Raw genomic sequence first — 22,647 nt, 5'->3', positions numbered from 1 at the left:
TCCTCCAGACAGTGAGTATATGTAACTAATAAATTGCTGTTGGTATCATCTATCCAGTGTTGGGGAGCATGTATTCAGCCATTCCCATAACTATAGGGCAAAAATTTCTCCGTCATCAGCAGGGTTAACAGGAGGTGATCAAAACACCATCCAACAATTGTTTATTAAATATCCTTTTTATAGTTGTTGAAATTCTCACTACAATATAAAGTGTCAGAGTCAGAAGCCATTTTCCCAGCCTTCCTTGTTGGACACCTGTATATGACAAGGTTTCCACCCATGCAGCTGCATGAGACTTTTTGACCTGGAACATGGGTGATTAGGCTCTCTTGATGAGAGTGGCAGTGCTGGTAACTGACAGTTCCTGTGCAATCGTGGTGAGGTTCTCTTATTTAGTCCCAAACATCATCACGGAAAGTTGCAGTATTTGTGAAGGCTGCAGTGATACAGTCAAGACGTGGCAAGAATGGCATGATTAGACATGGTTCCTGGCTGAGTGGCTTCTTACATTGGGTCTCTGACTCTCACAGGTTCTGTGAGGACCCAATGTCTTTTAATATATTTCTTTACGATTTAAAGTAGCTCAAGTTGACTCAGCTATTCACAACTTAGTTCCCTGACCAAAATAATAAATTGTATCAGAAAAAGTTGTAAGCATCCAGAACCTTATGGAAATGGAAATCTGAAATTATATGACCTGCTTATGTCTGAAGGCCTTAGAGTAAAACTGTTAGCAGATAATGGGACTCTGCCATCTATGGCAAGCAATGGAAAAACAGTTTTTCACCTGTGATTACCTGGAATGGCAGGCTTTAGGAACCAAATGTCCACTGATCTGGAATAGCAGGATATGTGTGAGAAATGCAAGGATTGTGGAGTAGGCTGGTTGTTTCTAAGTGCGCTGGAGAATTTATAGAAATTAAACAATATGCTCAGCATGTAAAATTCTTGTTTTGATGCATCCAAGAGTTGATAATTTCCTTGACCGTTTGAAATGATCTTTAAATTTTTTCAGGAATGGAACAATCATGGTTGAAAATAAAATTCAAAATTTTATCCTGAGGGTCACCAGATTACAAAGTCAGTTTAATTTGTAGCCTTGTTCTCAAGTAAAAGTTAGGGCATATCTTGGTTTCGATGGAAATCTGTGAGTTACCCTAGGGCTAAATGAGAAGAATCAGATCATGAGACATAAACCCACAAGTTCCATGGAATTGCCTCTACAAGCAGAAGCAGCTCCTTCTTCCCTTTGTCAAGAGCCTTTCCCTGGTTTGCTTCAAGATCTGTGACAACCTTACCTAGGACAATAGCCTTGCAGAGGAAGCTGCTTTCCCTCATGCCTGCCTATACCACCTTTCACTGCTGTCAGTATAACTCGAGTCAGATATCAGCTGCTTTCACATAAAAGAAGGAGGAGGAAGTTTATATACCAGCTGATTAGAAGTACTTTATTAATTTGCAATGGCAAAAATCTTGGGAATATATGTGGGAATTAATTCTGAGTGGGCTAGACTAGGAAAGTGCTAGTTTCATGTGTATTCGTTTTGCAAAAATTCATTGAGCTGTTCATTTATTATATATGCCCCTTCCTTTATGCATATTTTATTTCAATCAAGTTTTTAAACATCAGTAAAGCTCCATGTTCATTCAAATCTGAGCATGATGCCTGACCCAACTAAAGCTTTGTCTTCTTTTCTTTCTGAAAATTGCTCCCCAGTAACTTTTGAGTTTACCTTTTATACCTATCTGAATCCCTTCTGACAAACGTTCATTAAATTCATCTCCTTTTATACGTGCTGGCTTCCATAATTAAAACAAAGCAGTTCCTTCCAAGATTTGAACAAAAAAGTGTTCACAAGTGTTCTGGTTATAAGCCAACTCTGATTCTCTCTCCAGGTCTCTTTCCCTCTTGGGAGTCTGGTACATTGATGGCTGCTGCCACAATTACCTCCCAACTTTTTAACACCCTGGCTCCAGCCAACAAAAGCCCTTTCAATTGTTTCCTCTTAGAAAAGCTAAGACTAGCTGATATTTTCAAAATAAATTCTACTAAATAGAAATAAAGAAGTGCAAATAGAAATCCAGGAAAAAAATTAATCCTGCTTAGAAATAAATGGGTTTCCAATACAGATCTCTCATCCTGTCATAACTATCCTATTTCCACCGTCATCACTCCAATTTTCCTACTCTTTTGTATGCGGACGGGTTGGTAGTAGGTAATCTTAGTATTTAGTCCACAGCTCACAAAATATAAAGACAAGATCATGATGGAATAGAGGGAAAATACTATTTCTGAGAGATCCTAACTGGAAATTAGTTGTAGTGACTAATGAAATTTGGATTGTCTCATTAAACAAAGAATGAGAGTGTTTTATTCATATGATAAATAGTGGTATAATATTGGATGAGAAAATAGTGTTGTTTGGAATTTTAAATACAGAAGGGCAAGTGCTGACATTGGGCAGCAAAGGATTGTTAATTAACACACCTAATATTTGTGGCTGACCTATATATTTTTTGAATACCCTTTCTATACTTTGGGAAGCCATAACTATATTTCCCAGTCTTCTTTGCAGCTAGAATTTAGGCAGGTGATTCAGTCAGATGCATCCATAAAAATAATTAGGTGAATTAAAAGCATCACTTTGAGGCACTTTTGGTTCTTATTTGAGAGTATGGTCTCAACCTGGGACATTTATAAACCATAAGATAGGTATGGAGCTTGGAGGAAGGGAAGCTAGATTTTATCCATTTCTGAAGTTGGACCATCTTATGAGAAAATTCATATGGGCACAAATTTGGCTTTATATGTCTCTGTATCCCCTATAACACATTGATTTACAGATAGTAGAGGTTCAGTGAAGATTGTTCATATTATTATTTAAAAAATCACCCAAGTATTTTTGCAGTTACTCCATGTCAATGTTAGTTTGACAGGATATATGTTAATATATGTTATACCAACATATACTGAGGGATTTAGTAGCATTTGTCATTTTAATTCCATAATAGTAGGGTAGGGAGAGGGAAAAAGAAAACATCCCACTCTGGAGCTGGGAAATATTTTGAATCTGACATCACAATTAATATGAGGGGAAAATGAAATTTTCCTAAAGCGTGAATTCAAAATTCCACATGTTCTTGCCAGGCAGGGGCAGGCCTTGGTCCAGCTGCAACAGTTGTATTAGAGCCAAATCCTAAGATAGAAGAGATAAGACTAACACAGGAGCCAAATATGTAATTTAGAAAAAGGAGAGGCTTTTTAAAGGAGAAGTGTGAGGTGCCCAAGAAGTCGTATCCATCGTTAGGATGAAATTTGGCACTCTGATAAATTGAAATCTCACTTGACTCCATGTAATGAAAGATCACAAGTTATTCCAAAGCCTGTGCCCTTCATATTAAGTCATTAATCAAAATCTGCAAAGGGACTCTCAGAAAGTCAGATACCTTTTTATTTCAATTAAATTTTATGCTTATATACTTTTGAGTATCAGACATAAAAAATGTTTATTCATTACCCATACTTTTGTGAAGGACGGTTTTTCCTTGTCAGCATAGAGATGGAGAAGAAATGGTAGTTCTTGAAATCATGTTAAGAGGACTATTAGATAAATTTAAGTTAATGTAAAATACACGAGGACTGAAACTGAGTGACTTAGCTATGGTCTCCCTTGCTGGCCCACTTCCTTTTCATACATTTTCAATGAGATTAGTTAGCCAGTAAGATTTTGAAAAGAAAAATCTATCTTTACCATTCATTTTGACTTTTGCATAGATCAAAGAGCAACATTTGCCTCAAGGTTACTAGGGGTTGGAGGAAAAGCTTTCCATAAAATGGTATATTTTATTGGATTCAACAAACGTGGTGAAAAATATCATTTATCTCTAGTTGGCCCATGCAGTCTCTTTAGTATATTGTTTGCTTACTTGGCAAGAGTTTTATTTAAAAAACCTATAGCTACCTACTTGTTCATCACTAATCAAAGAGGCTTCTTAGATGCTCAGTGGTGGGAACAACAGAGGGTGAGGGTGTGAGCCAATTGCCTAAATGAAAAGAGCACACTGTATCATCATCAGTCATACTCCCAGGCTTTTCTAGAAAGGTTTAAAACACCACAAAGCCCTTTGAGTTTTGAGCTTTCTGGTAGTTTTGGGATAAACAGTTTTGCTCTATTAGTAGCTTAAGGTTAGACTCAAGCATAGTTGTTTATCTAGTCCCAGTTCAGGCCTTGATATTATGTGTTCAGAAATACTAAGGTATGTCTGCAGTTGAATTTTATCCTTTTGAAATTTTTTTCTCACTGCCTGCTGCCTGAAATTTTTTCTCATTGCCCAGTCACCTCTGCCCTTGATCTGGTCTGTTTCTGCTAACATGACACCTGGCTGCCCAGGGTGGTCTGCTCCAGGTCTGAATCATTCAACAAATATTTATTGAGCAACTGCAAGAAGCGAGATCCTGTGCTGGTTGCTAAGGATGCAGAGTTAAATAACACTGTCCCTCCTCTTGAGTTACCCACAGTCTAGTGGTGTGGAAACAGTTATCTATTCCTCTTTCTTGACAAATTCCTTGACCCCCCCAGAAGGCTTAAAATGATAGCTTTAGCAGTGAACTGAAATAAACAAAGAAAAAGAAGACATGTCCTAAAAATAACAAATAAGATGAGATGGCATTACAAGTGACATGTGAATGTCTCCAAGTTGGTCTAGAAGACTTGAAAAATACAAAATCTTAGCTTAAGTTAGATTTGGGTCAATAGTTTCTAAGAACCTATAGGATTCTCAGTTTTACCCAAGGTCTGAGACTAGTTTTATCAGTTGATTCAGATTTCCCACTTGGTCCTAGTGATATTAGATTTTCATACTCTATGGCTCTTGCCTAGTCTCAGCATAAGAAAAGCATCATTTTCTTCTATCTCCAAGTATTTCTCCTTTGAGTTTTATTCTATATTGAAATGACCTTGTGATGTTTTCTCTCCCCTTCCAATATGTTCCCCACCACTCACAGCTCCTTGCTCTTCTGGCTTATTCTAACAGATTGTCTTCTACTTTCTTAAGCCCACCTCCCCTTGTAATAAAGTTTGGCTTTTCTACCCACTGCTTCAGACCCATAGTGCTAAAGACTCCAATTATTTCTTCCTCATTCATATTCTTCTCTTAGAAAAAAAAACTTCCAATTACAAGCCTCCAGGGGAGGGAGCTCCATTATCACATGGACCATGACAATAACTGATTGCACCAAGAGTAGAAAACTGACTCAAACTGGGCCAAAGTGTGCAAGCTTATGAACTGACATTGAGACACACCTGTGTCAGGTAACAGCGAAGCACTGACAGCAAGGTCATGGAGAGTCCATGCTGGAATCAAGGCTGCAGTGAGCCAGAACCACATGAAAACTAAGATTATAAGGGCAGAGGAGCCATGAAGAAGGCCATTATGGAGAACATTAATCTTCAGGCAAGGAAGAGAGAGAAAAAGAGAGAGAGAGACTTTCATAAATATAAGGTAATAGGAAGGCATTTGAGTAGGAATCATATGGTTTCAATTGTCAGATTTTTCTTGACCTTCACAGATCATTTGTTCCTTTTCTGCTCTGAATCCCTTGGGGAATTTAGAATAAAATAAAATTTAACCTAACTATAGGTTTCTTTTTTTTTTTTTTTTAATTTTTGGCTGCGTTGGGTCTTCGTTGCTGTGCACGGGCTTTCTCTAGTTGCGGCGAATGGGGGCTACTCCTCATTGTGGTGCGCAGGCTTCTCATTGTGGCGGCTTCTCTTGCTGCGGAGCATGGGCTCTAGGCACACGGGCTTCAGCAGTTGTAGCATGTGGGCTCAGTAGTTGTGGCACACAGGCTCAGTAGTTGTGGCTAGCAGGCTCTAGAGTGCAGGCTCAGTCGTTGTGGTCCCCGGGCTTAGTTGCTCTGTGGCATGTGGGATCTTCCTGGGCCAGAGCTCAAACCCGTGTCTCCTGCATTGGCAGACGGATTCTTAACCACTGCGCCACCAGGGAAGCCCTACCCTAATTATAGGTTTCTATTTATATATATATATATATATATTTTTTTTTTTTTTTCTTTTTGCGGTATGCGGGCCTCTCACTGTTGTGGCCTCTCCCGCTGCGGAGCACAGGCTCCGGACGCGCAGGCCCAGTGGCCATGGCTCACGGGCCCAGCCGCTCCGCGGCATATGGGATCCTCCCAGACCGGGGCACGAACCCGTATCCCCTGCATCGGCAGGCGGACTCTCAACCACTGCGCCACCAGGGAGGCCCTCTATTTATATTTTTAAGCACTAAAATGAATAACATATTTTATAGAATTAACTTCGAGAATTTCCCCAATGTATATGAAATCTGATCCTAGAAATACTAAAAATCACTCCAGCTGGCTCTGTTTACTCCAGTTGGCTCTGTTTATTTACTAACATGTAAACTGGGCAAGTTGCTCAATGTTCCTAAGCCTCCATTTCCTCATCTATAGAATGGGAAAAAAAAAAATATCTGTATTGTAAGGCTTTTGTGAGGGGTAAATGAGATAACATGTAAATGAGATCATACATAAAAAGTCTTATCAGTGCCTAGCTCTTGGTTAAATACACCAGAAATGCTGGTCATTATTGGTTAGTGGCATTATCAACATTATTTTTATAATCAATTCCACTTCCACTGCCATTTCTTCACATCTTTCCTATCTCCGGACACACCCCGTGTGATGATGGACACCCGGGTCAGCTCTCTTCCACAGTGTCTATACTCTAAAATTACCTCTTTTCTCCTTTCCCTTTCCCTCATTCCTTCACCCACCAACCCTACTCCCCATCCACAATACCATTGTTTGAGATCTCACTTAGAGTCTAAGATGGAAGCAATCCGATTAAAGTAATTCATATCAAAGGTAGAATTTCTAAACAACTCAGGAGGATTGGCCTCTTAAAAATAATGCTTGTTGGGCTTCCCTGGTGGCACAGTGGTTGAGAGTCCACCTGCCGATGCAGGAGACACGGGTTCGTGTCCCGGTCCGGGAAGATCCCACATGCCGCGGAGCGGCTGTGCCTGTGAGCCATGGCCGCTGAGCCTGCGCATCCAGAGCCTGTGCTCCTCAACGGGAGAGGCCACAACAATGAGAGGCCTGCATACTGCAAAAAAAATAAATAAATAAAATAAAATAAAAAAATGCTTGTTAAAGAGACTTCAACCTGGAAAAATTTCAGAGAATATGTAGAAAGAATGAAATGTTTTGGGAAGATTTTAAGGAAACAGGAGAAGGCCAGAAAAGACTGATCAAAATTGTTTTCAAAATGAGTTGAAATACATGTTATGGCCCATTTTATAGTAATGTTGTATTTATAACATCTATGAGCAATGCAGTGTTCTGGACCAGTGAATTGAAGAGTTTCTGAAACTTGCTATTTCAGTTCTAAAACTGAAAAATAAAGGGGAGAGGACATGCAAGCTTTTCTAAATTACCAGATAGGTAGAGAGGAGGTGTTGTGATAGAGTGGAAAAATTGAAATACATGGCCCCACTAGGCCCAGAATCAAATTCTGATTCTGAGACTTATTTATAATATGGCCTTGGGCACTTATAGCTTTTTATCCTCAGTTCCTTATGTTGAAAATAGTGACAGTATTGTTTATTCAATGTGGTATTTTTATTAATATTTTCCAATTGTATTATTAATCTAAAGACTGGTAAATACCATAGCAGTTAACTGTTATTATTCAAGTAGTCAGTTATCATAATATTGAAGGTACACATATTGGATAACCAGCTATGTGGGTTAATTTGTTCAAATCTCTATGAGTGGCCCAAATATAATATCACTACATTCTACACTTTGAAGTTCCAGGATGCTTGGTGATATTTATGTCTAACATATTACGAGAAGTATAACCTATATTTAATAAATGCTTGCTGATTTATGGATGTTGACCTGATGACTTCTTCATTTGCCAGTAGTATCTATAATCTGGCATCTTTATTAATGGTAAGGAGATTTTACTCAAAATTTTTAGTGGCAATGAAAGAGAATAAATTTTTTAGTATTATATAATAAAAAGGAAATGAAAAATTTTAAAGCCTTATAATCCATATGGCATTCAATTTAATTTTCTGTCTCTGTGGGTTATAAAACCCCAAACTTTCAAGTTATAAAAGGGTGGATTTTTATCACAACCTTTTATACAACACATAAGAATATATTCTCATTGTAAAGTTTAATCAGTTGAGAAGTATATCTAGAGCATCCCTTCAGCACTGCCTCCCCAGTCGCACTTGGTTTCCCAAAGTATATTATTAATAGTTTGCTGTACACACTTCCAAAGTGCTTTCTAGGCATTTATGCAAAATCACACACACTTTCACCAATGGAATCAGACTTTCTATATTGTTTTGCAACTTCATATAAAAAATTAACAGCATCTATGGATCTGGCATGTCAGCATGTAAATTTTACTTATAATTATTTCATAGTATTTTATGGTATTGATATATCATAATTTAGTTAACCCTCAGTTGATTAGCATTTGGATAATTGCCCATCTTTTGCTTTTAAAACAATGTTCCATGAATGTTCCTATTCTTTTTTTTTTGGAACCTGTTTTGGCATTTATTTAATTTTTATGTACCAGAAGTATCAAAAAAGGGAAATGGACCTGAATATTTTTTAAATGTTTCTGACAACTTTATTGAAGTATAATTGATGTACAAAGAACTGCATATATTTAATGTGCAATTATTCAGTGAGTTTGAATATATGCTAACACCCATGATACCATACCACAATCAAGGTAGTAGACATACGCAGTACCTCCTAGAGTTTCCTTGTGTCCTTTTGGGATTTTGGTTGTAAGAACACATAATATGAGATTTACTCTCAACAAACTTTGAAGAGCACAGTACCATATATATTTTTTAAATTTATTTATTTGGTTGTGCCAGGTCTTAGTTACAGCAGGTGGGCTCCTTAGTTGCAGCTCATGGGATCCTTAGTTGTGGCATGCGAACTCTTAGTTGCGGCATACATGTGGGATCTAGTTCCCTGACCAGGGCTCGAACCCAGGCCCCCCTGCATTGGGACTGCAGAGGCTTATCCACTGTGCCACCAGGGAAGTCCCACAATACTATATTTTTTGATGCACATGTGCAAATGTTTTTCTAGGATTGATATTTATGAGTGGAACTGCTGGCCCAAAGAGTATAAATATTTTTAATTTGCATAAATCTTGCCAATTTGGGAACCCCTTTTTTGCACTCCCACTTCTAGTTCTCACATATTTGAAATAACGTCTGACCTCTCTCCAAAATCTTTGACTGCCTTACAGACCACATTCCTAGAATAATATGGGTTTAGCAAAGGTGCCAGGGCTCTGGGTGGGGGGTCATCTAGGGTCATCACATTGAAAAATTCTGCCATCTCCATCCTTTTTTGTATACATAGATGGGTTCATAAGAACTGGAAAAAATCAGATGTGCTGTTTCCATTGTTAAATGTAAAGAATTTCACACTGTCTCTTCTACTCCTCTTGTAACTTGCTATGGATTTCAAAATAAGGAAGGTACTTTCTCTTCTCTGATGAATAATTTTGGGGGAAAATCATTTTACTTTCTATTTAGCTTACAGACATGAATACAGATATGTCGAAAAGCTTACCTTCTTTAAACATAGAATATAGATTTATTTCAAATACCATGGAATATTTATTTTTAAAAATGCCTAAAATCATTTTTAAGGTAACAAAGAAAATTCGAAATATTCCGAAGGGTAGGAATTGCTCAGGCTATATTCTCTTCTCTGAAAGCTCAATTTAGTTAGGTAAATACTAAAATTAAAAGAAAACGGTGGGCATGATTTATATTGACATGTTTGTCTACCTTAAAGATAATAAACTTTTATATGCTGTGTAACATAGCCTTGAAAAGCAATTTGTAAACATTTGTTAAAAATAGAAAAGTAGCTCTAAAGGGAAAAAACAGGCATGCTTTTACATAAATTACTATCCCCGGTAGATTAAGAAGGCTAAAGGAAAATGTATATAACTTTTCTTGAATAAATTTGGCTCATTAGGGTTTGATATAAAGCAATTTTATTTTTTTCCCCATAGTTCCTTTAAGCTCAAACTCTATTAAGTTTTTCCCCCTGATGAATGACAGCTCAGGTGGGTCACTCAGCCACAAGGAAAATCACAATTCAATAATTAAAATGCCCCGTCCAAGGCAGAAATCAGAACTCCAGATTTCATTTAAGGTGAAGCTATCTCCCTCTCCCCATGTCTGGGGAGAGGGAGGTGGAGGGTGGAGGTTGGTCTGGGAGGGATGGTCCACCCGCCACAGACTTTCTCTGTTGGGGTCTCTTTGCATCTCCAGGCATTTCTCTTGAGTGGGGGCCTTTTAAAGCTTCCCAAGCGGTAGCTCCCTCCCAGGCAACCACTTGCCTCTTGAGAAACTCAGGTATCCTTTCCCTGTTCCTTGGAAAGTATGGCTTGTGCCCAGTCCTCTGACAAAAAAGACAGCTCCAGACACTAAAAATCTCTAGGGAAGCCTCAGACACCACTTCCTCTAAAGGACATACCAACCAGGGACTTGGGATGATTCCCTCAGAGCCCTTCTCACCTGACTGAGGTGATGGGAAAGCTCTTCTTCATAGTTAGGGGAAGGGGTGGGGGACTGTTGTAGGGACACAGTGATTTAACCACGTCTCCAGCTTCTTGATAGATCACACTTGTGTTTATTTGGTGTAAGGTGGGGGGATACAAGTGAATCTTCTCTTTAATTAAACGCTTTGACACTTCATTCTTGAGTCACTGAAGGTGTATGATCACCAGGGAATAATTCACCTTTTGTGGGGTCTGAAGCTGGTACAGTTTTGTGGGGAGGTTAAGAAAAAGAATACAAAAGAACAAATGCAAAATTAAGAATTAATGTGAATGTTTAGTAAAGTGAAAAGAAATCAGAACTTATTATCACTTTTAAAAAGCTTACAAACACCCTCAACCTCATAAAATAAAAAATAACCTTTTTATTGATGAACTTCCTGACATCTCTCTAAAATACCTTTTTCTCTAACATCTTTCACTGCATATTCTTTGATCTCCTCTTCATATGCCAATCATTTGGAAATAGATCTGTTTTCAATAGATATATTAGGAAGGTATTTCAATTTTCTCTTGGCATGGTTAACTAAAATTTGTTTTTTTATTATAATTTTAAAAGTTTCTTCCACCTTTATACTTCTTTATTGGAGCAGCATGTAAATTTTTGAAATTCTTGAAAAATTTCGGAAAACCACTATTAAATTTCTTTCATAAATGAGCTGTAAGATTTCAGGGTGTTTCCAGAGTTCTGGTAGAGCACTTAATTTTAAATACTTTGTTTTGTTTTGTTTTTGCTTTTGCTTTGGTTTTTTGTGGTATGCGGGCCTCTCACTGTTGTGTCCTCTCTCATTGCGGAGCACAGGCTCTGGACGCGCAGGCTCAGTGGCCATGGCTCACGGGCCTAGCCACTCCGTGGCATGCGGGATCCTCCCGGACTGGGGCACGAACCCGTGTCCCCTGCATTGGCAGGCGGACTCTCAACCACTGCGCCACCAGGGAAGCCCTAAATACTTTTTTAATAGACATTATTCATTATCTGAGGAGAGGCCTGTGCATGTGAAGGGGCCCAGAAGCTTAATCTTCATTAATTTGCAGTAAATCCACTGTGACCTGGTAATCTTGGAAGAAACTAGTTTGGCTTGTATCATCTAGGTCATCCAGTCCCTTGATTTAGGATACAAGAACTCTCAGCACCTAATCTATTGTTCTTAGCTTTTAGGACCTCAACTGAAACAGAGACTTTAAATGGTATTACATAATAGTGTATGACATAATAATGTATGGGAACTGAATAAGAGGATTATGTTAGTTTAAAAGACTAAATCAATCTCTGTACTCTATAGACAGAGAATAAATATCTCACCTTTCAAACATGGGACTTATAAGACATTGTGAGGGTCACAGCATCTGCCAATAATGCAATGAACTGAGAAATTCATTATATAGGGATATTAGAAAAGGTCAACCACTCATACACTGAAAACTATTTTTCTCAATAAGTCTAGGGCCATAAAGGAAATAAAAATTTATAATTACTCAGGAAATAGTATTAATGAAATCACTGCATATAAAGGTCTATTGTAACTAAAAGCAAATTGAAAGTATTATATTTGGGGCTTCCCTGGTGGCGCAGTGGTTGAGAGTCCGCCTGCAGATGCAGGGGACGCGGGTTCGTGCCCCGGTCCGGGAGGATCCCACATGTCGCGGAGCGGCTGGGCCCGTGAGCCGTGGCCGCTGAGCCTGTGAGTCCGGAGCCTGCGCTCCGCAAGGGGAGAGGCCACAGCAGTGAGAGGCCCGCATAACGCAAAAAAAAAAAAAAAAAAAAAAAAAAGAATTATATTTGTTATTAAATAAGAAGGATCAAAATAAATAAACTATATATTAATTAATGAATTAATCAGTAGTGACTACCTCTCACAAGGATTTGCTTTGTTTTCTACATACACATAAGCTTTGATGTCTAGGAACTTAAAGGAATAATGTAATCATGCATGCATTAGCCTATTTATGTGGCAATACTGGTTTAGACAAGAAGACTAAGCAGAAAGTTAGGAGAAACTATCAGGGGAAATTTTTATTTTTTGAACTTATTTTATTGGACATCTCTTGTTCACTACAGTTAGAGGAGGAAACGTGTGGGCCCCTGGAAACATGACATAAAACTTCCCATGAAAATGTTTACAATACTTTTTGATAAAAACTTCAAGTAATATTGTTATAAGAATATTGATTTCCTGTGGTTATGATGCTATTTCTTTCTGGGTTTTAATTTAAACCAGAGATAAGATAGAAGCAGACATATTGGCTATATTTTGGATTTCCATTTTTGCTTTGCATGTATTTTTATAATGCTTTCTTATTGTTTTATAATCTTGCACAGAGGTCTTGGATGGGTTTGCTTGCTCAGAGAAAAAAGTATGTCAAATGTAGATCTCTCAAGAGTATGATTTATTTTATTTTGGGGGACTTTGTTAGCTCATCACAAAAATGTTTTCAATAATAATGACACTTTCTTTTAAATTTAGACACATTGTGAAAACACTGAAATAATTGTGCTCAGAAAAAGTGTTATGCAAAAATTAGATTATTTAACAATACCCCCCTAACTTTATCCAAACCAGAAAATAGTGGTTCATGGGTTTTGAAAAGTTCTCATACATAGTTGGTGGAAGTGAAAATTGGTAAACCTTAGTGTAGTTGCCAGGATTTCTCCACCAAAATATGGAACACATTTGATAAGAATTCTTTGCGGGGCACTGATGCACTCGTGCAGAAGGCTGCAGTGGGGTCCTGAAGCCCTGGGTGCAGGCAGGCTTTTCTGCAGGGTGAGAGGTCAGTCGGAACTGTCCCTTCCTGCGCTACTTCGCGACACTTTGCTTTTCTTTGTTCCACATTGTCTGGTGTGTTTTGTCATCTCTCTCTTCCAGACTCAAGTTGTAACCACAGTCACACGACTTCGTAGCTCCCTCATCCACTCCTCATCTAGCCCCATTGGGGTCCCAGTTGTATTCCAGCAGTTCATAAATTCTTTAAATAATCCACGGACAAGCCTGCAAAAGGAAAAAAAAGGATCTGTACCAAAATACTGGCTTCTCATAGTCGGCAGGATACGAACCTGCGTGGGGAGGCCCCAGTGGATTTCTACTACATCGCCTTAACCACCCGGCCACAATTACTGCTGATATTAACTTTAGAAATGGGATCTATGTAGAGTCTGCACACAAGTATCTACTCCAGTAACAGCCATGTGGCTGACAGGGTCTTGGTGCTCTGCTTGGGTGTCAGGTCTGTGCCTCTGAGGTGGAAGATCAGATTTTGGGACATTGGTCCACCAGAGACCTCCGAGCTCCACATAATATCAAATGGTGAAAGCTCTCCCAAAGATCTCCATCTCAATGCTAAGACCCAGCTCCACTCAACGACCAGCAAGCTACAGTGCTGGACACCCTATGCCAAAAAACAAGCAAGACAGGAACACAGCCCTACCCATTAGCACAGAGGCTGCCTAAAATTAAAATAAGGTCACAGACACCGCAAAACACACCACTGGATGTGGTTCTGCCTGACAAAAGACAAGATCCAGTCTCATCCACCAGGACACAGGCACTAGTCCCCTCCACCAGGAGGCCTACACAACCCACTGAACCAACCTTACCCACTGGGGGCAGACACCAAAAACAACCGGAACTATGAATGTGCAACCTGCAAAGAGGAGACCCCAAAACCAGTAAGTTAAGCAAAATGCGAAGACAGAGAAATATGCAGCAGAGGAGGAGCAAGGTAAAAAACCACGAGACCAAACAAATGAAGAGGAAATAGGCAGTCTACCTGAAAAAGAATTCAGAGTAATGATACTAAAGTTATTCCAAAATCTTGGAAACAGAATGGAGAAAATACAAGAAACATTTAACTAGGACCTAGAAGAACTAAAGAGTAAACAAACAATGATGAAAAACACAAAAAATGAAATTACAAATTCTCTAGAAGGAGTCAACAGCAGAGTAACTGAGGCAGAAGAACAGATAAGTGACATGGAAGATAAAATAGTGGAAAAAACTACCACAGAGCAGAATAAAGAAAAAAGAATAAAAAGAATTGAGAACAGTCTCAGAGACATCTGGGACAATATTAAACACACGAACATTCGATTATAGGGATCAATCCCAGAAGAAGAAAAGAAAAAGAAAGGGACTCAGAAAACATTTGAAGCAATTAGGGTTCAAAATTTCCCTAATATGGGAAAGGAAACAGTTAATCAAGCCCAGAAAATATAGACAGTCCCATACAGGATAAATCCAAGGAGAAACATGCCACGATACATATTAATCAAACAATCAAAACTTAAATACAAAGAGAACATGTTAATAGCAGCAAGGATAAAACAACAAATAACATATAAGGGAATCACCATACAGTTAACAGCTGATCTTTCAGTAGAAACTCTGCAAGCCAAAAGGGAGTGGCAGGACATATTCAAAGTGATGAAAGGGAAAAACCTACAACCAAGATTACCCAGCAAGGATCTCATTCAGATTCGACGGAGAAATTAAAACCTTTAGAGACAAGCAAAAGCTAAGAGAATTCATCACTACCAAACCAGCTTTACAACAAATGCTAAAGGAATTTCTCTAGGCTGGAAACACAAGAGAAGGAAAAGACCTACAATAACAAACCCAAAACAATTAAAAACATGGTAATAGGAACATGCATACAGGTAATTACCTTACATATAAATGGATTAAATGCTCCAACCAAAAGACATAGACTGGCTGAATGGATACAAAAACAAGACCCGTATATATGCTGTCTACAAGAGACCCACTTCAGATCTAGGGACACATACAGACTGAAAGTCAAGGGATGAAAAAAGATATTCCGTGCAAATGGAAATCAAAAGGAAGCTGCAGTAGCAATTCTCATATTAGGCAAAATAGACTTTAAAGACTGTTACAAGAGACAAAGATGGACACTACATAATGATCAAGGGATGAATCCAAGAAGAAGACATAACAATTGTAAATATTTATGCACCCAACATAGGAGCACCTCAGTACATAAGACAAATGCTAACAGCCATAAAAGGGGAAATCGACAGTAGCACAATCATAGTAGGGGACTTTAACACCCCACTTTCACCAATGGGCAGATCATCCAAAATGAAAATAAATAAGGAAATGGAAGCTTTAAATGATACACTAAACAATAAGGACTTAATTGATCTTTATAGGACATTCCATCCAAAAACAACACAATACACTTTCTTCTCAAGTGCTCATGGAAGATTCTCCACGATAGATCATATCTTCAGTCACAAATCAAGCCTTCATAAATTTAAGAAAACTAAAATTGTATCAAGTATCTTTTCCGAGCACAACTCTATGAGACTAGATATCAACTACAGGAAAAAGTCTGTAAAAAATACAAACACATGAAGGCTAAACAATACACTACTTAATAACCCAGAGATCACTGAAGAAATCAAAGAGAAAATAAAAAAATACCTAGAAACAAATGACAATGAAAACACGATGACCTAAAACCTATGGGATGCAGCAAAAGCAGTTCTAAGAGGGAAGATTATAACAATACAATCCTATCTCAAGTAACAAGAAACATCTCATATAAACAACATAACCTTACACCTAAAGCAATTAGAGAAAGAAGAACAAAAAGCCCCTAAGTTAGCAGAAGGAGAGAAATCATAAAGATCAGATCAGAAATAAATGAAAAAGAAATGAAGGAAACGATAGCAAAGATCAATAAAACTAAAAGCTGGTTCTTTGAGAAGATAAACAAAATTGATAAACCATTAGCCAGACTCATGAAGAAGAAAAGGGAGAAGACTCAAATCAATAGAATTAGAAATGAAAAAGGAAAAGTAACAACGGACACTGCAGAAATACAAAAGATCATGAGAGATTACTACAAGCAACTGTATGCCGATAAAATGGACAACCTGGACGAAATGGACAAATTCTTAGAAAAGCACAACCTTCCAAGACTGAACCAGGAACAAATAGAAAATATAAACAGGCCAATCACAAGCACTGAAATTGAGACTGTGATTAAAAAATCTTCTAACAAACAAAAGCCCAGGACCAGATGGCTTCACAGGTGAATTTTATCAAACATTTAGAGAACAGCTAACACCTATCCTTCTCAAACTCTTCCAAAATACAGCAGAGGGGGGAACACTCCCAAACTCATTCTATGAGGCCACCATCACCCTGATACCAAAACCAGACAAAGATGTTACAAAAAAAGAAAATTACAGACCGATATTACTGATGAATATAGATACAAAAATCCTCAACAAAATACTAGCAAACAGAATCCAACAGCACATTAAAAGGATCATACACCTTGTTCAAGTGGGGTTTATCCCAGGAATGCAAGGATTCTTCAATATATGCAAATCAATCAATGTGATATAGCATATTAACAAATTAAAGGATAAAAACCATATAATCATCTCAATAGATGTAGAAAAAGCTTTTGACAAAATTCAACACCCATTTATGATAAAAACCCTCCAGAAAGTAGGCACAGAGGGAACTTACCTCAACATAATAAAGGCCACATATGGCAAACCCACAGCCAACATCATCCTCAATGGTGAAAAACTGAAACCATTCCCAGTAAGATCAGGAACAAGACAAGGTTGCCCACTCTCACCACAGTTGTTCAACATAGTTTTGGAAGTTTTAACCACAGCAATCAAAGAAGAAAAAGAAATAAAAGGAATCCAAATCAGAAAAGAAGAAGTAGAGCTGTCACTGTTTGCAGACGACATGATACTATACATAGAGAATCCTAAAGATGCTACCAGAAAACTACTAGAGCTAATCAATGAATTTGGTAAAGTAGCAGCATACAAAATTAATGCACAGAAATCTCTCGCATTCCTATACACTAATGATGAAAAATCTGAAAGAGAAATTAAGGAAACACTCCCATTTATCATTGCACAAAAAGATTAAAATACCTAGGAATAAACCTACCTAAGGAGACGAAAGACCTATATGCAGAAACCATAAGACACTGATGAAAGAAATTAAAGATGATACAAACAGATGGAGAGATATATCACGTTCTTGGATTGGAAGAATGTACATTGTGAAAATGAATAAACTACCCAAAGCAATAGACAGATTCAATGCAATCCCTGTAAAACTACCAATGACATTTTCCACAGAACTAGAACAAAAAGTCTCACACTTTGTATGGAAACACAAAAGACCCCAAATAGCCAAAACAATCTTGAGAAAAAAAAACTGAGATGGAGGAATCAGACTCCTGTACTTCAGATTATACTACAAAGCTACAGTCATTAAGACAGTATGGTACTGGCACAAAAACAGAAATATAGATGAATAGAACGGGATAGAAAGCCCAGAGATAAACCCACGCACATATGTTCACCTTATCTTTGATAAAGGAGGCAAGAATATACAATGGAGAAAAGACAGCCTCTTCAATAAGTGGTGCTGGGAAAAGTGGACAGCTACATGTAAAAGAATGAAATTAGAACACTCCCTAAACCATATACAAAAGTAAACTGAAAATGGATTAAAGACCTAAATGTACGGCCAGACACTATAAAACTCTTAGAGGAAAACACAGGCAGAAAACTCTATGACAAATCCCAGCAAGATCCTTTTTGACCCAGTTCCTAGAGAAATGGAAATAAAAATAAAAATAAACAAATGGCACCTAATCAAACTTCAAAGCTTTTGCACAGCAAAGGAAACCATAAACAAGACAAAAAGACAACCCTCAGAGTGGGAGAAAATATTTGCAAATGAAGCAACTGAAAAAGGATTAATCTCCAAAATTTACATGCAGCTAATGCAGCTCAATATCAAAAAAAGAAAACAACCCAAACCAAAAATGGGCAGAAGACCTAAATAGATGTTTCTCCAAAGAAAATATACAGATTGCCAACAAACACATGAAAGAATGCTCAATATCACTAATCATTAGCGAAATGCAAATCAAAACTACAATGAGGTATCACCTCACACCAGTCAGAATGGCCATCATCAAAAAATCTACAGACAATAAATGCTGGGGAGAAAAGGGAACCCTCTTGCACTGTAGGTGGGAATGTAAATTGATACAGCCACTGTGGAGAACAGTATGGAGGCTCCTTTAAAAACTAAAAATACATGACTCTTTTTGAATTATAGTTTTCTCAGGGTATACGCCCAGTAGTGAAATGGACATATATACACTACCAAACGTAAAATAGATAGCTAGTGGGAAGTAGCCTCATAGCACAAGGAGATCAGCTCCGTGCTTTATGACCACCTAGGGGGGTGGGATAGGGAGGGTGGGAGGGAGGGAGACGCAAGAGGGAAGAGATATGGGAACATATGTATACATATAACTGATTCACTTTGTTATAAAGCAGAAACTAACACACCATTGTAAAGCAATTATACTCCAATAAAGGTGTAAAAAAAAAAACCACCAACAAACTAAAAATAGAACTAACATATGACCCAGCAGTCCCACTACTGGGCATATACCCTGAGAAAATTATAATTCAAAAAGAGTTATGTAACCACAATGTTCATTGCAGCTCTATTTACAATAGCCAGGACAGGGAAGTAACCTAAATGTCCATCAACAGATGAATGGATAAAGAAGATGTGGCACATATATACAATGGAATATTACTCAGCCATAAGAAGAAATGAAATCGAATTATTTGTAGTGAGGTGGATGGACCTAGAGTCTGTCATACAGAGTGAAGTAAGTCAGAAAGAGAAAAACAAATACAGTATGCTAACACATAGATATGGAATGTAAAAAAAAAAAGAAGGTTCTGAAGAACCTAGAGTCAGGACAGTAATAAAGATGCAGGCGTAGAGAGAATGGACCTGAGGACACTGGGAGGGGAAGGGTAAGCTGAGACGAAGTGAGAGAGTGGCATGGACTTATGTATACTACCAAATGTAAAAGAGATAGCTAGTGGGAAGCAGCCGCATAGCACAGGGAGAGCAGCTCAGTGCTTTGTGACCACCTAGAGGGATGCGATAGGGAGGGTGGGAGGGAGAAGCACGAGGGAGGAGATATGATCCCCATATCCCCATATGTATATGTATAGCTGATTCACTTCGTTATAAAACAGAAACTAACAGACCATTGTAAAGCAATTATACTCCAATAAAGATGTTAAAAAAAAAGAATTATTTGAGAAAAATAACCACAAGAACAATACACGATATATGACATGAGAAGCTTATTGACATGATACCCAATATACCTTACATATAACCTTAAGTTTAGGCTTTTTCTATGTTTATCCTTCAGAAATTTAAGTTGCCTTTACCATATCCAAAAGATTTATTTCAAATATCTATAAATTCAAGGTTCATTTCTTATTCCCTTAATACTTCATTAGTTTTGCCCACTAGTTTATAAATAATTCATAAAAATTACATGTTCTTTACATTTTAAACCAGATTTTAATAAATCTAGTGCCATTGTTTCTACTGTGCTCAAATAATTATTTATACTTATGTCACAGGAAGTAAACATTAGACCCAAGACCTGGACTTTTGCATGAAGAACATTTGGAGCCCCTTTCACACAACCAAATTTGAAGTAGTCCAGTAAAAACAAGCAGAGTATGGTAGATTTTTATCTGAAATCCTGTTTTTCAGATATTCAAGAAACTTTCTATATACATTTAGTATCAGAGATAATTTATTATTTTAATGTGTTGCTAGTCCTTTCTTAATGCAAGTATAACATTTTTTTTGTAAATTTAGCATCCTTTTATAAGAAAAAGAAATTTGGGGGCATACTTATGTTTTTAAAGATTCTTGATTTAACGGTAGCAATCTTGAAAAATAAATCTACAACTATTTCTTATAAACACTTCAAACTCTGAGAAAGATGAAAGCTAAACAAAGAACAATATTCTTTTGAATCATATATTTATAAAAAAGGAACCATAAAGCACTACTGCACAGGCACACACTGCCTGGATTGCAGGTGAGGCTGATTTGAGGCTGGGGTGGTGAACGTGCTCACTGTGCTGTTCCCAGAGAGTCTCAGGACACAGCCCTCCTGACCTGGCCTGGAGGGTGAGTGTGAGTGGACCTTGCCTACAAGCCACCAGAGCACAGTGGGAATGAAACTTCCTCCATCTGGACGGCAGAGGTAGAGATGGCTCAGTGAAGAGGGTTCACAGGCTATACTTCTCCTAACTAACTTAAAAGAAAAACAAAAAACAAACAAAAAAACCCCACAATAGTGAGAAAGTTAGCAGCAGCCTAAGAAGAAAAAGGCAATCTTCTCTTCATAAATTTGGAAAGTGGCAAGCTGAGAGAGAGAGAGAGAGGGGAATCCTTTCAAAATATGTCATTCCTTTATGCAAAACCCTCCAGTGGCTTCCCATCTTCCTCAAAGTAAAAGCCCAAGTGTCTTCTGGGGCTCCTACCACCTATCTGACCTCACAGCCAACCAGTCACCTTGGCCTCCTCACTGTGCCTTAGTTATGCCGATCACTTTCCCAGTGCGGGGCTTTTGCATTTAGATATTCTCTGCCTGGAGAGTTCTTCCCCTCAGAGCTACCTGGCTCACTTACCACCCACTTTCTTCTGGCTATGCTCTGTCACCATATCAGAAGTCCTTTTCGACCACCCTATCTAAAACAGCAAGCCCTATAACTCTCTATTATGCTTCATTTTTCTTCATCACATTTATACACCCGACTTATGTATGTTTTGTTATTTATTCATTGTTATCTCATTCCCATTAGAAGGTAATCTTCATGAGGCAGAAGCTTTGTTAATTTTTTTTTCACTGATGTAAACCTAAAATGGTTCTTGCCACAGAATTGACACAAAAAAATATGTGTTGAATAAATGAGTAAATTCTGATGTGGCACAAAGTTCTAACCCTGTTTCCATTCTGCAGAAACAATACTCAGTTAATATTGTGAATCCACAACATCGTGACATTCTCACCAACTTCTTCTACAGAGAGGGAAGTGGATTGAGGAGGCATCCTTGGAAAGTCAAGAGATAAATACAGGAAACATTTTGAGTGCATAAGCTCTCACTGCAAGATCTCAGCAAAGGCAAGAGTTGGGCATTTCCAGGAATGTGTACTAAGTGGATAGAGCAGAAGAAGGTTGCAGGAGTGAATGCATCCCTGGCTGGGTGCAGGGACCCTGCTAAAGTATCTTTAGTAATGGTATTTCAGAAGGGAAAAAAAGTATGTGACTTCATTTAAGCATTTCTTCCTTGGTACCTTCAGTATACAGAAAATAGAAAGAGAGATTCAGATCTCAAAATTCAGATCTTTAAGTGTCATACCAAGAGATAAGGAGAGTGGCTATCAAATAGATTTTACTATACAATATCCACATTGTCATGTTACAAAAGAACAAGATGTAGAAATGTGATCCATCAAACAATAGCTGGATAAATCTACGTGTAGATGAGGAACAAGGTATGCAAGAGACAAAATGATGAGCTCAGTCTGGAGAAGAAAACCAGAGAATGGAAGACAATTTATGTGAGTGCCTTGAATTTATTAAAAAAAAAAAACCTTGCAAAAGTATGAATTCAAAAATAATTATGTAAGATGACATTAAAATAATAAAACAGTAAGATGACATTAAGGGGGAGATTACTACACTAAGTAAGCAAATTGTTAACCACAACACTACTGGACAATTAATAAAATGGAAAAAGCAATATATACAGCTGGAAATCTAAATTCTGGTACAGTGAAAATTTTTATTTAATTAATTTATTTATTTTCAGTAGCTCAGTTTAATGATGAAATATTGAAAACTCATGACTTGCACTCACTGGAAGAAGAATAGCAACATAAACCTAAAAAACTTATAATAAAACAAAGGGCTATAATGAAGTAGAAAACAAAAACTTATAGGGAAGATAAGTAATTTTTCAAAGATCCTCATAATTAATATTTATGGAACTCCTATTATGTTCCAGAAACCTCATTTGGTGCTCAACATGTCATACATCATTTTTACAACTGTTTAATTTCCTTCTTGGGGCAGAATGGACTTGGA

General features: G+C 37.7%; 1 protein-coding gene across 2 annotated transcripts in view; it reads left to right on the top strand.

Annotated features, from left to right (window-relative positions):
• TFEC (transcription factor EC) overlaps nt 1-22,647 on the top strand; it is a 663,356-nt gene that overhangs the window by 320,112 nt on the left and 320,597 nt on the right. The gene's annotated exons all lie outside the window — the stretch shown is intronic.

Source organism: Mesoplodon bidens (genome assembly GCF_964165515.1).
Source record: "Mesoplodon bidens genome assembly, chromosome: 9".
NCBI classification, from domain to species: Eukaryota; Metazoa; Chordata; class Mammalia; order Artiodactyla; family Ziphiidae; genus Mesoplodon; species Mesoplodon bidens.
Note: the sequence above shows the minus strand (reverse complement) of the source record. Positions and strands in the feature narration are given on the sequence as shown.